Here is a 13,112-nt window from a genome sequence, read left to right as displayed (position 1 = left end):
AAACCTAGGACTATAGGCCCATGAGTCTAACATGCCCACTCAGTTTCGTTCCAGTCGGCCTCCGTTAACCTTGCTTATTAGGTGCTCAAAATTAATTGGCCGATGGCGGCCATGTCTTTTCAGATACGTGAATGTCCTCATGGACACTTGTGGCACTTTGGATAGGGCTGCACGATTATGACAAAAATCATAATTGTCAATTATTCCCTTGATAATGCAATTGTGATTACTAATTAAGATTAACACAATTAACACTGAATGATGTTTTGAAAAGCTCTGAAGCAAAGCTATATTTTTATTTATTATTTATTTTTTTGTAATTGCGCCTTTGATCGACTACATAATTATGGCATCTGTAATTGTAATCATGATTAGAAATTCGATTAATTGTGCAGCCCTAAAGGTCATTTGCACACTGAGTCTGAAATTTTCGTATGCGTTTTTCCGTATTTGTACGGATGCGAAAACGCAGAAAATCAAACCTGATCCAAACTTTTTTATGACGGACAAAAATTTCAGAGGCAGTGTGTAAATGTGATTGACACAACGTAAGGTTGTAACGTGCGAAAATTTCGGACTCAGTGTGCAATGACCTTGACTTTGGACAAAGACACGGCATACCAATTTTTAAGTCAATCGGACTAACGAGTGCATATAGCCATTTTAATGTTTTTTTCCCTGTTATAGCTCCACCAAGTGGACAAACTTCACAGGGTTTTTTTTACTGTGACTTCAAAATTGAGCACATAAGAGTTCCGAGTTTGGTGAAAATATCTCTTTCCATTCAAGAGTTAAAGGAGTTTTAGTAAAAGCGGCTACGTTCCTTATACGTTTTGGTGTCCCGTTGCAACGGCTATTTTTGACAATTATTGACATTCCCTCTCTAGACAATTTTTTTGCACTTGTTTGGTTCCAATCAAGTGAAAAACCCAGAACTAGTTAGCAAAAGTGGTTTTTCAAAAAAAAATCCAACATATTTCACCTACGACTAAAAGCATAGGAGTTATGAGCGATTTCATACTTTTGATCACTGTAGTGCCACCTTCAGGCCAACTGGGGCAAGTCTTGGTGACAATGTAGACAGTGTGAGTACTACCATCCCTCCAAGTTTCAAGTCTCTACGACTTACAATTTGGTCTGCCCGTTCACTTTGAGATGGAGAATGCTGATTCCTGGCCATTTTAACAATAACAATAGCGTTTCAGCACTAAGCGCTTGAACCCCTAATAAAAGAGCCAAGGCACTGTGAAGTCTGAAACCCAGTACAGCTTAAAGAAACACTCTACTTTTTCTCTACAATGATATTACACAGCCGTCAACTCTGCCGGCTGCAACTCTGCATCTACACAAACTTAGTGCCAGTCACTTTCAGGCACTGCGTAATATTATTGCGCCTGCTGCTGGAATGAGAATATAGCTCCTAGCCGTATCAGCCTAGAAAATCACAACTTTTCATTTTATGTCAATCTTAGTACACAATGTAACTACAGAAGAGTCAAGTTTTAAATAGGAAAAATATCCTCATTATATATGGTAATTTTTGAGCGAGATGCTATCGGTCTAATCAGATTCAATGATCTATGGTAAGCTACACTAAAAGTGTTACCGCCAGACCCGGAGATCGGCTGAATGGATTTGAAAACGGTAAAACTCAACTGTTTAACTCTAGGGGAGTTAGACAATGAGCCTATTTTCAAAAAAAGTGTGGAGTGTTCCTTTAAGAACACACAACTGCAAAAGAGAACTAGGCTCAGTCCATAAAAACAGAGGTAAATATACATTTATCAAGAAGTGCAATGTTATTGTTTGACTGCTGCTCTGTCTACTAATCTTGAAGAGTTAAATAACAATGTTTCCACTCCAGTCATGAATTAAATAACTTCTGAAGCCATTTCAATTGAAGTGTACTTACTACAAGTACATTCCACTGAGAAAAGAACAGAATATACATAGAAAGTGCCTCAGCAAAAACATACAAGCACAATGTACTTTCAAACCTCAAGAGACAAAAAAAAGGCTTAATCAATCTACCTAATCTACATCACCATTAAATAAAACTTTCCAAACTGACTCCTTGAAAAGCTCCAGCATTACAGTATTTTCAATGCATAACCCAGGAGCATTTCACATGAAAAATCGCTCATAGAAATTATATCAGTATGTCACCAAGCCCCGTAGTGTTTTGCTTAGTGGTCGCCATTTGCCTCACAACAGTGAGATAGGTCTACTGGGTGGTTTTAGAAGACAGCACAATCATTCTCACCAGTAATGACAACAAGCCACAGCTGAGTCAGACCTAGCCTAATGAGAACAACATCAGTTAAGACAGCATGACTAGCTCTAACAGTGTGGAAGAGCAACTTTGCGCTTAACCTTTCTAATTTAAGACAGTCATGTGCTGCAATGTGTTGCATAAACACATTCAGTAACCTTACCTGCTTCCATTTTGTATAGTCTGCACAATAGAATAATAGAGCCAGTCAAAGGGCATTGAAAGTGCACATAGCTTAACTTATCAAACTTTGAATAATTAATTACAGTTTATGATGATAAATCAAATGAATAAATGATCAAAATCAATATTTCCTTTAAGATAAGACTGTACAGACATGTAAATCATTGAATGCACATTACAAAATAATAAAAATTCAATAGATCTAATATAATTAACTGAAAGACTTTCATTCTATGTATTTTCAGAGTCGAAATCATTTTCAGTAGCAGTTGACAGCACAGATGCTGCTGACAGAGCTTAAGTAGTTTTGAACTCTAATATTCCTCTACACAGATGTCAGTTTGTCTGCGTCAAGCCAACCAAAAGCAGGTTATGTAGACAGCGTACAAGTCAAAACAACTCAAATCGAACTACGCAATAAATTTAATCCCATACGGCACCCTCTGTAACCTGATAAGGCCAAGCATTAGCTTCAGGGTCTTAGATGCTTTCGGCAGAAACTTATTCACCTGCTTAAAATTATTTAGCCCCAAAATGTATAACCCATTGCTTCCTTTTTGTTTGGACCCTTGGCTAAAATCAAAAGGACTGTTTTCAGTCTTGCAACAATGCAGTGTCTAAAGAGCCTGAGCTGCCTAGGCGTAGTAATCCAATCTGTGAGAAATCCAGGGGAGGACATCTGTTCATTTTGTGGCACAGCGGTGCCCTGCTGACATAACAGTGTTCGAGGAAATTAAACTAGAAGCTAAACTAGACCCACACTCTGAGAGTCCAATCAGTAAAAACACAGTATCCTTCTCTCAGAACAATCCTATGACAGATACTTGACATAAAAATAAACACCTATATATATATACTATAAATGGCCACCACTTTTAGTGCTGTGTATGTCAGCATTCTTTTCTGAAAGTGGTTTCAGAAAAACAACAGTTTGAACAAGTCACAAGCTTTCAAAATAAATGATCATATTTACAGCTTTCATGTTCATGGCCACCAAGGTTGGCAAGTAATCAAAATAAAAATAATACACACCAAAAAATAATTCATGATTTAATCACCACCACAACATTAATGTGCATATATTAATTCTGAGACCAGCTAAAATTTATATTACTTACATTTTGGGGCACATACAAAATAAAAGTTTGAGTTTGCCTAATATATGTGTGTGTACTGTGGGTAATTATTATGTAAATAAATACAAACACATTCATGTATATAATCAAAAATATTTATAAGTATATGTATTTATTATCATTTTTACATAATTTACATTATATATAAACAAAGATATTTTGTAAATAACATTTCTCTTAAATATATACATTAATTTGTGTGTATTTATATATACATAATTACACCCAGTACACACACATATATTACACAAACTTACATTTTTATTTAGTATGCAATTAATCACGATTAATCATTTGACAGTCCTATTTTATTCATATTAAAGATAACTTTAGGTGAGTGCTAAATGATAAAAAAAAAAAAGGTAGTCTAAAAGTAAAATATGGAAAACAATCAAATATTCAATATCTAATAGATAGAACATGGGACAATACAGAAAATTTAAACTAACCAGTAATTTTGGCCAATAACTGCTGGCACCATTTCATCAACATGGCTCAATTAAATCATTAAGAGTGACAATATTTATAATAATGGTGGGGGGAAAAAGGCTTATAGGAAATATGTGACTCGGAGTACATTTTGTTAGCCGTGGTCAAGTTAAACCAAACTTTTATTCTGACAGGTTGCTGTGAAGACCTTTAGGGTCTTCATTATATGACGACAGTTTTCCACAAGAGAAACAGTGACTCTCAGAGCAGTTCTATAGATTATGTTCATGTGTTCATATGTGCCTGAGGTTACATTTTGCTAAATTATTTTGCGCTGCTTGTAACGTGATTTGCGCAATTTTAAAAGTCAAATGTTCAGTGAGTTTTGGCAGGCAGTTTGGAATTGGAAAAAAGTATGCAAACAGCATGAGCAAAAGTAAATGTGAAATAAATAAAAATGCATTTGCTGAAGAAGGCATGGGCAATTTTGCTTCCTTCTACAGGTAGGTTATGGAGTTAGACATGGCATCTTTTAGCTACGAGTGAATTGCGAGGCGGTGATCAGAGGTTTTGCAGTTCCCCCGCTGAACAGCAGCCCATCACTGGTTCAAGTTTCGGCAACACACTGGCACAAGAATCAGTACTAATTTGGTGAAAAGGGATGACAGATTGAATTGAGAACGGTTGAATACACTTGAATTAAAATGTTACATTTTTAATTTTTAAAATGCTTGTTAAATGATTTTGTCAATGGGTGTTCTTGCTTATTAATATATGTTAATATATGTACATTTTGATTATTGCTCTTGCCTCTAGTATTCTGTGTGTGTTTTCTAATTTCCAGACCATTTTAAGACAGCAATACATTCATTTTTAAACGGTAGTTGAGTTATTGTTTTGAGTTAAAACAATCCAGCATGTTGGGTCAAAAAAAAACGGCGTGCGCTGGGCTGAAAAATAAACCAGAAACTGTTGTTTTTAACCCAGAGTGCTGTGGGGAATGTCTTGACTTGTGTTTCCCGAATGCTCTGCATCACAAGTGCAACACTGCAGTACTGGATGAGCTATTGAACAGGTTGCTGCAATTCTGCAGAAATTTATTTATTTATTTATTATTTATTATTAAGTCACGTATTTCCAGCGAGAGTGGGTTGACATTATCCACACAAAAAAAAAAAAAAACACAAACACATGAAAAATGTAAAGGCAAAGTTATCAATGACAGAAATTGTGAACAGATTCCTGGAGGCGAGGAGGATAAATATTGTGTTTACCACAATGGATCACACCAAGATATAATATATGCCAATATCTATGACTGAAGGCAACAAACATTATTTGAGAATAAACAACTTAAGTGTCCATCCAAATCAGACATTTACCTCAAGTATTTGTTCTCTTAAAGGGATAGTTGACCCAAAAATGAAAATTCTGCCATTAATTACTCACCCTCATGTCGTTCCAAACCTGTAAGACCTTCGTTCAACTTTGGAACACAAATTAAGATATTTTTGATGAAATCCAAGAGCGTTCTGACCCTGCATAAACAGCAATGCAGCTACCACATTCAATGCCCAGAAAGTAGGGCCCTACAATTCCCGCAAGGTGGAGAAAACAGACAGAATCGCGGAATCCAGTCATAAAAACGGGAAATTATCAAAGTTTGGATTAATTAATCAAAAGTAGATCATTACACTTAAATCACGATATGGACTAGTCTCTGTAAATATTAAGCCGCAAAAAGACTAATTAAATATAAACCCTACACGTTCTGCGTGTCTCCCGGTCTGAATGAATGAATGGCACAGAGGCTCAGTTTTGTTTACTACTTGTACTGAAGAGTGCTTGACGCTCGCAGTGATTTCAGCACCCGCCGTCTCATTAAATGAAGACATAAATACATAAACAACATCTCCAGAACTGCTCTGAGAGTTACTACATGAACATTTTGCCGCTATATTTGAGTAAAACTAACGCCATATCATATACACACAGAAATCGAAAGGAATTTACGACAACTCATCAAAATAAAAGTTCGGTTTAACTTGAAGAAACTGTGCCAGAAAAAAACCTATTTTACTATTATTTAGTAGAATGTAAATTATACTACTACTACTACTGTTGAAAGAAGTAATAAAACTTTATTTTTTAAGAAATAATGACAATATTTCTACCATGTTTAAATTTTAATAGTAAATCCCATTTATTTGCCAAAAAATAAAATGTTTAATTTTCATTAATTGAAAGATCAATAAATCAATGTTTTATGCCTTCATCTGATAACCAGAAAAACTGAAATACACAACAGAGAATTTCTGAGGGGGGGAGAAAAAACATTTCAAGTCTATTGTAAGAGTAAATAAAAGTTGTTTTTATGCATTAAAATAATTAGACATGCTAAAACAATAACAATAAAACATAAGGTGAGAAAAAATACAATTTCATTGAGCTCTAAACATGTAATTTTTGTTAAACTTTTAATTAATTGATGTTAAATTGCATGTTTCATGATTTAAATCAATTAGACATGCTTTTTGATTAATCAATTTTAATTTTAACATTAAAAAAAAGTCTGGAAAAATTTAAATGGTATCCAGAAAATTAAACAGAAAAAATGGAATTTGGAAAAAAAAATAAAACAGGTTTCATAGAGCCCTAAGAAAGGCAGTAAGTTAAAACACTGTTAATTTCAACCTTAATTTTATGAAGCTACAAAAATATTTTTTTGTACACAAAGAAAACAAAAATAATGACTTCATTCAACAATTCTATTCTCGTAGCTTCATACAATTAAAGTTGAACCACTGATGTCACATGGACATTTTCAACAATGTCCTTATACCTTTCTGGGCCTTGAACGTGTCAGTTGCGTTGCGAAGGTCTTACAGGTTTGAAACGACATGGGGGTGAGTAATTAATGACAGAATTTTCATTTTTAGAAGAACTATCCCTTTAAAACTCTACAGCCCTGAGATGATACATAAATATGAAATAGAGAAACAAACACACAACACAAACTCTATTAACATTACTAATAATAAATCATCTTTTTCACTACAGCATCTTCTACCAAACTCTCCATCATCACTGAATCACAGCAATTGAAGATTCATCAGTCCGAGTATCTGAAAATATGGTGCCGTCACAGTTTTACACAACAGTGCTTGATAAATCAACCCAGTGATAGAATAAGACAGGACAGAAAGCAGGTCACCATCTGCTTGTCTTACCCAGAGTGCTGCGCTCTCGTGAAACTAGCATCAGAGCGGTTTGCCTCTTTGCAGTGACATTAAATCGTCATCATCACCACTATCGATATGACAGAAAAACAAAATGATCATAAGGAGAACTTCCCAGCCTCAACGAATGAAAGCAGATAAAAGCTGCAAGTAGCCTAATAGATAATGACACTCTTTTTACAGTTCACTTCACAGCACTGCCACCCAGAAATGTCACCTATTACAAAGATATTTCATGCAAATCACTGTAATCATTCGTAGACTAAGCTACGAATGTTTTCTTTCATATTTGTTTCATGAGACATCTGAAAAGGCAATTCCAGTCCTGTGTACATGTGATCTGAGTTTAGATTTACATTACCATGCTCTTTCGAGCCCCCTATTTCAAAGCAAGCAAGTGGTCAGTATCTGCACTTCATATAAAATGCATAGCCCCTGCTTCCTTATGTTACCATGGTAACAGAATCGGGAAGAACGGGACACAGTTTCCTCCTCCTTTGAGTAATAAATTCCCACACATTCACCGCCCACACCTGTCTCCAGAACGAAGATCAGGAAAACACATGCGCCGCTCTATGCTTTGATTATCAAAAATGGCACAAGCTCAAAAAGTGCTTTGGACTTTGGATCACTGCAGTGTGGTTCTTCTCGTAAAACTCGTGAGGCAGGCCTCACCATTCGCACCAGCTGCTCAAGGAATCACCTCAGGCTGGGAGACCACGGTGATTATTTGAGTTGAGCTGTTACGTGACAAACCACACAAAAACAAATGGTAAAAAAAAAAACAGTGGACACTATTACAAAAGTGTGAACATGAAATGAGGATATAAAACAGCCAGATCATTACCAAAATATTTCCCTGCACCTGTCTTTGTTTCATTAAGACTGTGAGAAACAATTCTCTGACCTTAAACAGCGCAAGTAACACATCAGACAGGGAGCGGAGCTTTCCAAGAATTCCTTTACAATGCCAAGAATATGAGTACAGCAAGACTACTGATAGTAAATTGCTTGAAACCACAACAAAGCTCAAATGCTGGTAGTTTGAGAGGAGGAAAACATTCATTGGTTTCGTTGTCACATATACTGTACGTGGATATTTTCCAAAAAGTTCTTCCGTTGAAATAAGTATGCATAGGCTTTTTAATATTATTATAATTTAGAATTCAGCTCATGCTTCGCTTGAAATGTGTTTGTGCAAAGACTGTGGTTTAAAAACATTTCAGAGAGCAAACATTGCAGTGCTACAGACTTCCAAATGCCAAACTGATTTAAAAACATGTCTAGACTATTCACGTACTGTTGCCCAGTAATCATAGATATTAAAATCCAAGCATTAGAGTATGCACATGCGGTTAAAGAGGGGAAAAAAGAAGAAAAGAAAAGAAAAGAAAAGAAAAGAAAAGAAAAGAAAAGAAAAGAAAAGAAAAGAAAAGAACATTTTCTGGAAGGGCAGAACTCAAAATTAAACACTTCAATATACATGTAAATCCACAAAATGGAGCCACTTTTTGACGATCATATTTGTGTGTTCTTATAGACATTTTTCATCACATATCAACAGCAAATGAGTAACTTTTGCCTTTTTTCTACTGCCGTTTTCAACTTCTCCTTGCTTTATTAGAAAGGCTGGTAATACACAAACACAAAAACACAAACTGTTAAATTCTGAGATATTTTTATTATTTAAAATAACCGTTTTCTATTTGAATATACTTTAAAATGTAATTTATTCCTGCGATTTCAAAGCTGAATTTTTAGCATCATTACTCCAATCACATGATCCTTCAGGAATCATTCTGATATTCTAATTTGCTGCTCAAAAAACATTTATTATTATTATTATTATTATTATTATTATTATTATGTTAAAAACAGCTGAGTAGATTTTTTTCAGGTTTCTTTGATGAACAGAAAGTTCAGAAGAACAGTATTTATCTGCAATTGAAATTTTTGTAACATTACAAATGCCTTTATCATCACTTTCAATTTAAAGCATCCTTGCCAAATAAAAGTATTAAGTACTAGTTTCTATTAATCAATCCTGAAAAAAATGTACTCGGCTGTTTTAAACATTAATAATAACAATTAAAAATGTTTCTTGAAAAGAAAATTATTTAGAATGCTTTCTAAAGAATCATGTAACACTGTCTGGAGTAATGACGCTGAAAATGTAGCTTTGATCACAGGAATAAATTACATTTTAAAATAGAAAGCAGTTATTTTAAATGGTAAAAAATAATTCACAATGTTTCTGCTTTTGCTGTATTTTGGATCAAATAAATGCACGCTTGGTGAGTAGAAAAGAAATTTATATTAAAAAAAACATTAAAAATCTTACTGTTCAAAAACTTTTGACTGGCAGTGTATATGTAATGTTTTATTTAAAAACACTTATAAAACGGTGTCTTATTAAACTTTATACATAGCAAATACATCATATGCAAGGATTTTAATTGTCAACCCTGTCATCACGACTATTACTAAAAACTGATTATTTGTAGAAAGGCTTGGCTTACATTATCGCCTATCCCAACAGTTTTTCCCCATTTAGTTTGAGATAGCAGCTATTTCCTAAAATCTTTCAAATCTTTAACATTTACTTTCAAAATCACCTTTTTAGAGTGAAAAAGACATATTTCGCAGACTAAAGACAAACGACAGATAGACAAAACCGTGCGGACTTACAAACTGTAATGTGAGGGAATCTTTCTCACCGACCGCAAGAGCGGCGCGAAACTCACCGGTTGTTTCACAATGACAATTATTAACGTTACAAATGTGATTCAAGCCACTCAATGAGTGGGATATTGCATAACACAAGTCTTACCAATCCAATCTTACGTTTCAAAAAAGGTTCTTCCTAAACAAACGTGCATAACTGTCAAACCAGTGTCCGTTGTGTAGAACAGTAACGTTAAGTTGCCTCTAAGCTGCTGTTTGTGTGCCCCATACAGTTTATAAAACACATGTTGAGCAGTATCAAGCGTGGTCTGTTAAAAGAGTGAATTAAAATGAACTTCCCAAAGCAGAAAAGCGGTCTCTTTACCATTCCGTTACTACATTTGCTCTGTTTTAAGTCAAATGAGAGTATCAAGCACTTCTGTGTATAACTATGTGAGATGGATAGGTGTAGCGACCGCACAAAGATATATAATCTCTAATAAGAATCCCAAAATTAATATATTTCTTACCTGTGTAGTTGAAAGAAGCTTCTGAGGCTTTCAGCGTCTCTGCTGCGCTATTTTCGGTATCCTGTCCGATTATTCTCTTGATAAATTTACATTGCAGTGCTCTTTGGGTTTGCAAACAACCAAGACTCCGACGGATCTATAAACTTACCGTAATGTCACACATACACAATATGAGCGCAGTTTTGTCTACCGTAATACACAGAGCGCCCGTGTACACGTGACAGGCAGATTGCTCACAGAAATACGAATGAATGAAGAGTCTAATGCTGAAAGAGAGTGGCTAAACACAATACTAGCATGTTTCTGAAATATCTCTATATGTCTTTAAGGTTTGAGAAAGGTTTTGTAAAGATTATCAGAGCTGAAAGAAGATTGTAAAATAGTGTTGACTTTCAAACAAGGATGACTGAAGGGAAACAAATAGCCTGTTTAAGGAGTCATTTAAAACACACTCGTCAACCAGCTATCACAATATTTAGGAAGGAATGTGTCCATTTCAGTGTCAGTAGTGGTTGCAGCACTGCTTACCTTTGTAAATGGTGTAGATATTATACCTATAGAGTGTTTTGACTACACCTCATCATTTGGCCATATTGGCGCCAATGAATGTAAACAATGCCACTGAACCAAATGAAACTCACATATTTTGATGATTATTGCTGCTGAAAATGGTCAATTGTTGTCATGTTTTGGGCTGTACTAATCGGTCGGACCGGGAAAACATTTGGAGTACTATAGACTGCCAAAAGTTAGGGTGGCTTCAGGTTGATTGGGACATTGAAATGACTTGGAAAAAAGTGTCCCAATCAACCTGAAGTCACCCTATAACAAATCAAGGAGAAGAGTGCAAAAAAAAAAACTGTCTGAGGAACAAAAGGCATTTGTGCTTGGCCAAACTGAACCAGGATTTCCAGGACAAGAATCTTGACAACATTCGTGTTTGATCTTATCATTTCCAGTCAGGTAGGTGAAATATTAGGCTAATATCTTAACTGATACTGCTAGTACATATCTTTACTACCTGTAGAGGGTTTACACTTATGTCACGATTTGGTCATTTACTACGATACTCGGATGTAAACAACAGCAGGGATTGCAGGGTTAATGCACTACTGAATACGTCGTTCTGCTGATTTATGTTGTCTAAACCACCGAAAAAGTGTTTGGAAGCTGCTAAATCATATAGAGAAGAACTTAGTAAGCAGGAAAGGGTGCAATATTTTGACAAACCAAAGTTAATAGGTGGTAAAGATATGTACGAGCACTATTAATTAAGATTTTAGTCTAATCCCTGATCCGTACATCATGGAGACGTCTATTTGACGTCTGCATTTACATCTGAAAGACGTAGTTTTTAGAGTGTTTGCTTATCTGAAATACGTCTATAGGATGTAACCTACTGTATTAGATGTCAAACAGACGTCTATTATATGTCTTTAAGATGTTTATGATGTAGAATATATGTAAAACTGACATCTTACAGACGTTTATCAGATGTTTGTACACAGCAGATGCTTTCCAAATCAAGTGATCTTTTTACGTCTTGCAGACGTACGTGTGCTATCTGGGATATTTCACCTACCTGACTGGAAATTATAAGAATAAACACAAATGTTGTCAAGATTCTTGTCCTGGAAATCCTGGTTCAGTTTGGCCAACCACAAATGCATTTTGTTCCTCAGACAGTTTTTTGCACTCTTCTCCTTGATTTGTTATAATTTTTGGCAGTCTATAATATTCCAAATGTTTTTCCCAGTCCGATCAGTTAGTACAGCCCAAAACATGACAATAATTGACTATTTTCAGCAGAAATAATCAGCAAAATATGCAAGTTTCGTACGGTTTAGTGGCATTGTTTACGTTCTGTGCCACCAATATGGCCGATTTATGACGCGTCGTGAAAACACTGTATTAACTTTAGTTTGTCAAAATATTGCGCACTTTCCTGCTTACTAAGTCCTTCTCTATATGATTTAGCAACTTCCACACATTTTTTCTGTAATTTAGACAGCATAAATTACCCAAAAAACATATTCAGTAGTGCATTAACCGTGCAATCAGTGCTGCTGTTCAAATCCAAGTATCGCCAATGTGGCCACGCATCCGGGTAAGTGATCACATTTTCACATAAGTGCAAACTCTTTATTATGGTGCGGAAGTATCATATAGGCAACATATTGTTTCTACAGCTACACTGTAAAAAATAAAAAACACAATTTGTTGAGTCAGCTTAAAATAATTTGTTACCCTGCTGCCTTAAAATTTTAAGTTCAGTCAACTAAAATAAGTTTATTCAACTTGAAATGTTAAGTTGTACTAAGTAACAACTTAGATATTTGTGTTTGCTAAACTTAACAGATGGGTAAGGTAACCCAGCTGCCTTAAAATTTTAAGTTGATTCAGCTCAAATATCTAAGTTGTCACTCAGTATAATTTAACATTTCAAGTTGAATAAACTTTTTTTGAGTTGACTGAACTTAAAATTTTAAGGCAGCCAGGTTACAAATTATTTTAAGTTGACTCAACAAATTGTTTTTTTTACAGTGTACTGCTATTTGAGAGGCAATCATGCAATCATATATTTTCTTCAAAGATGGCAAAGAGGTGAATGTGGTTAATCTGTACCTACTGATCTGAAGGGAACTGATGGTTTCAAGTG

At 35.1% G+C, this 13,112-nt stretch overlaps 1 protein-coding gene across 2 annotated transcripts in view; it reads right to left on the bottom strand.

Annotated features, from left to right (window-relative positions):
• Positions 1 to 10,616, bottom strand: part of tp53i11b (tumor protein p53 inducible protein 11b) — a 63,145-nt gene extending 52,529 nt beyond the window's left edge. The window contains exon 1 of one of the 2 annotated variants that reach the window (XM_051135062.1): positions 10,454 to 10,616. The gene's annotated coding sequence lies outside the window, so the exon portion shown is untranslated. The remainder of the gene's footprint in view (positions 1 to 10,453) is intronic. The other variant, XM_051135061.1, reaches the window with a different exon arrangement.
• Between the last annotated feature and the right edge of the window lie 2,496 nt (positions 10,617 to 13,112).

This window comes from Labeo rohita, chromosome 18 (genome assembly GCF_022985175.1).
Source record: "Labeo rohita strain BAU-BD-2019 chromosome 18, IGBB_LRoh.1.0, whole genome shotgun sequence".
In the NCBI taxonomy this organism is placed as follows: Eukaryota; Metazoa; Chordata; class Actinopteri; order Cypriniformes; family Cyprinidae; genus Labeo; species Labeo rohita.
This window is presented reverse-complemented; position numbering and strand designations above follow the sequence as displayed.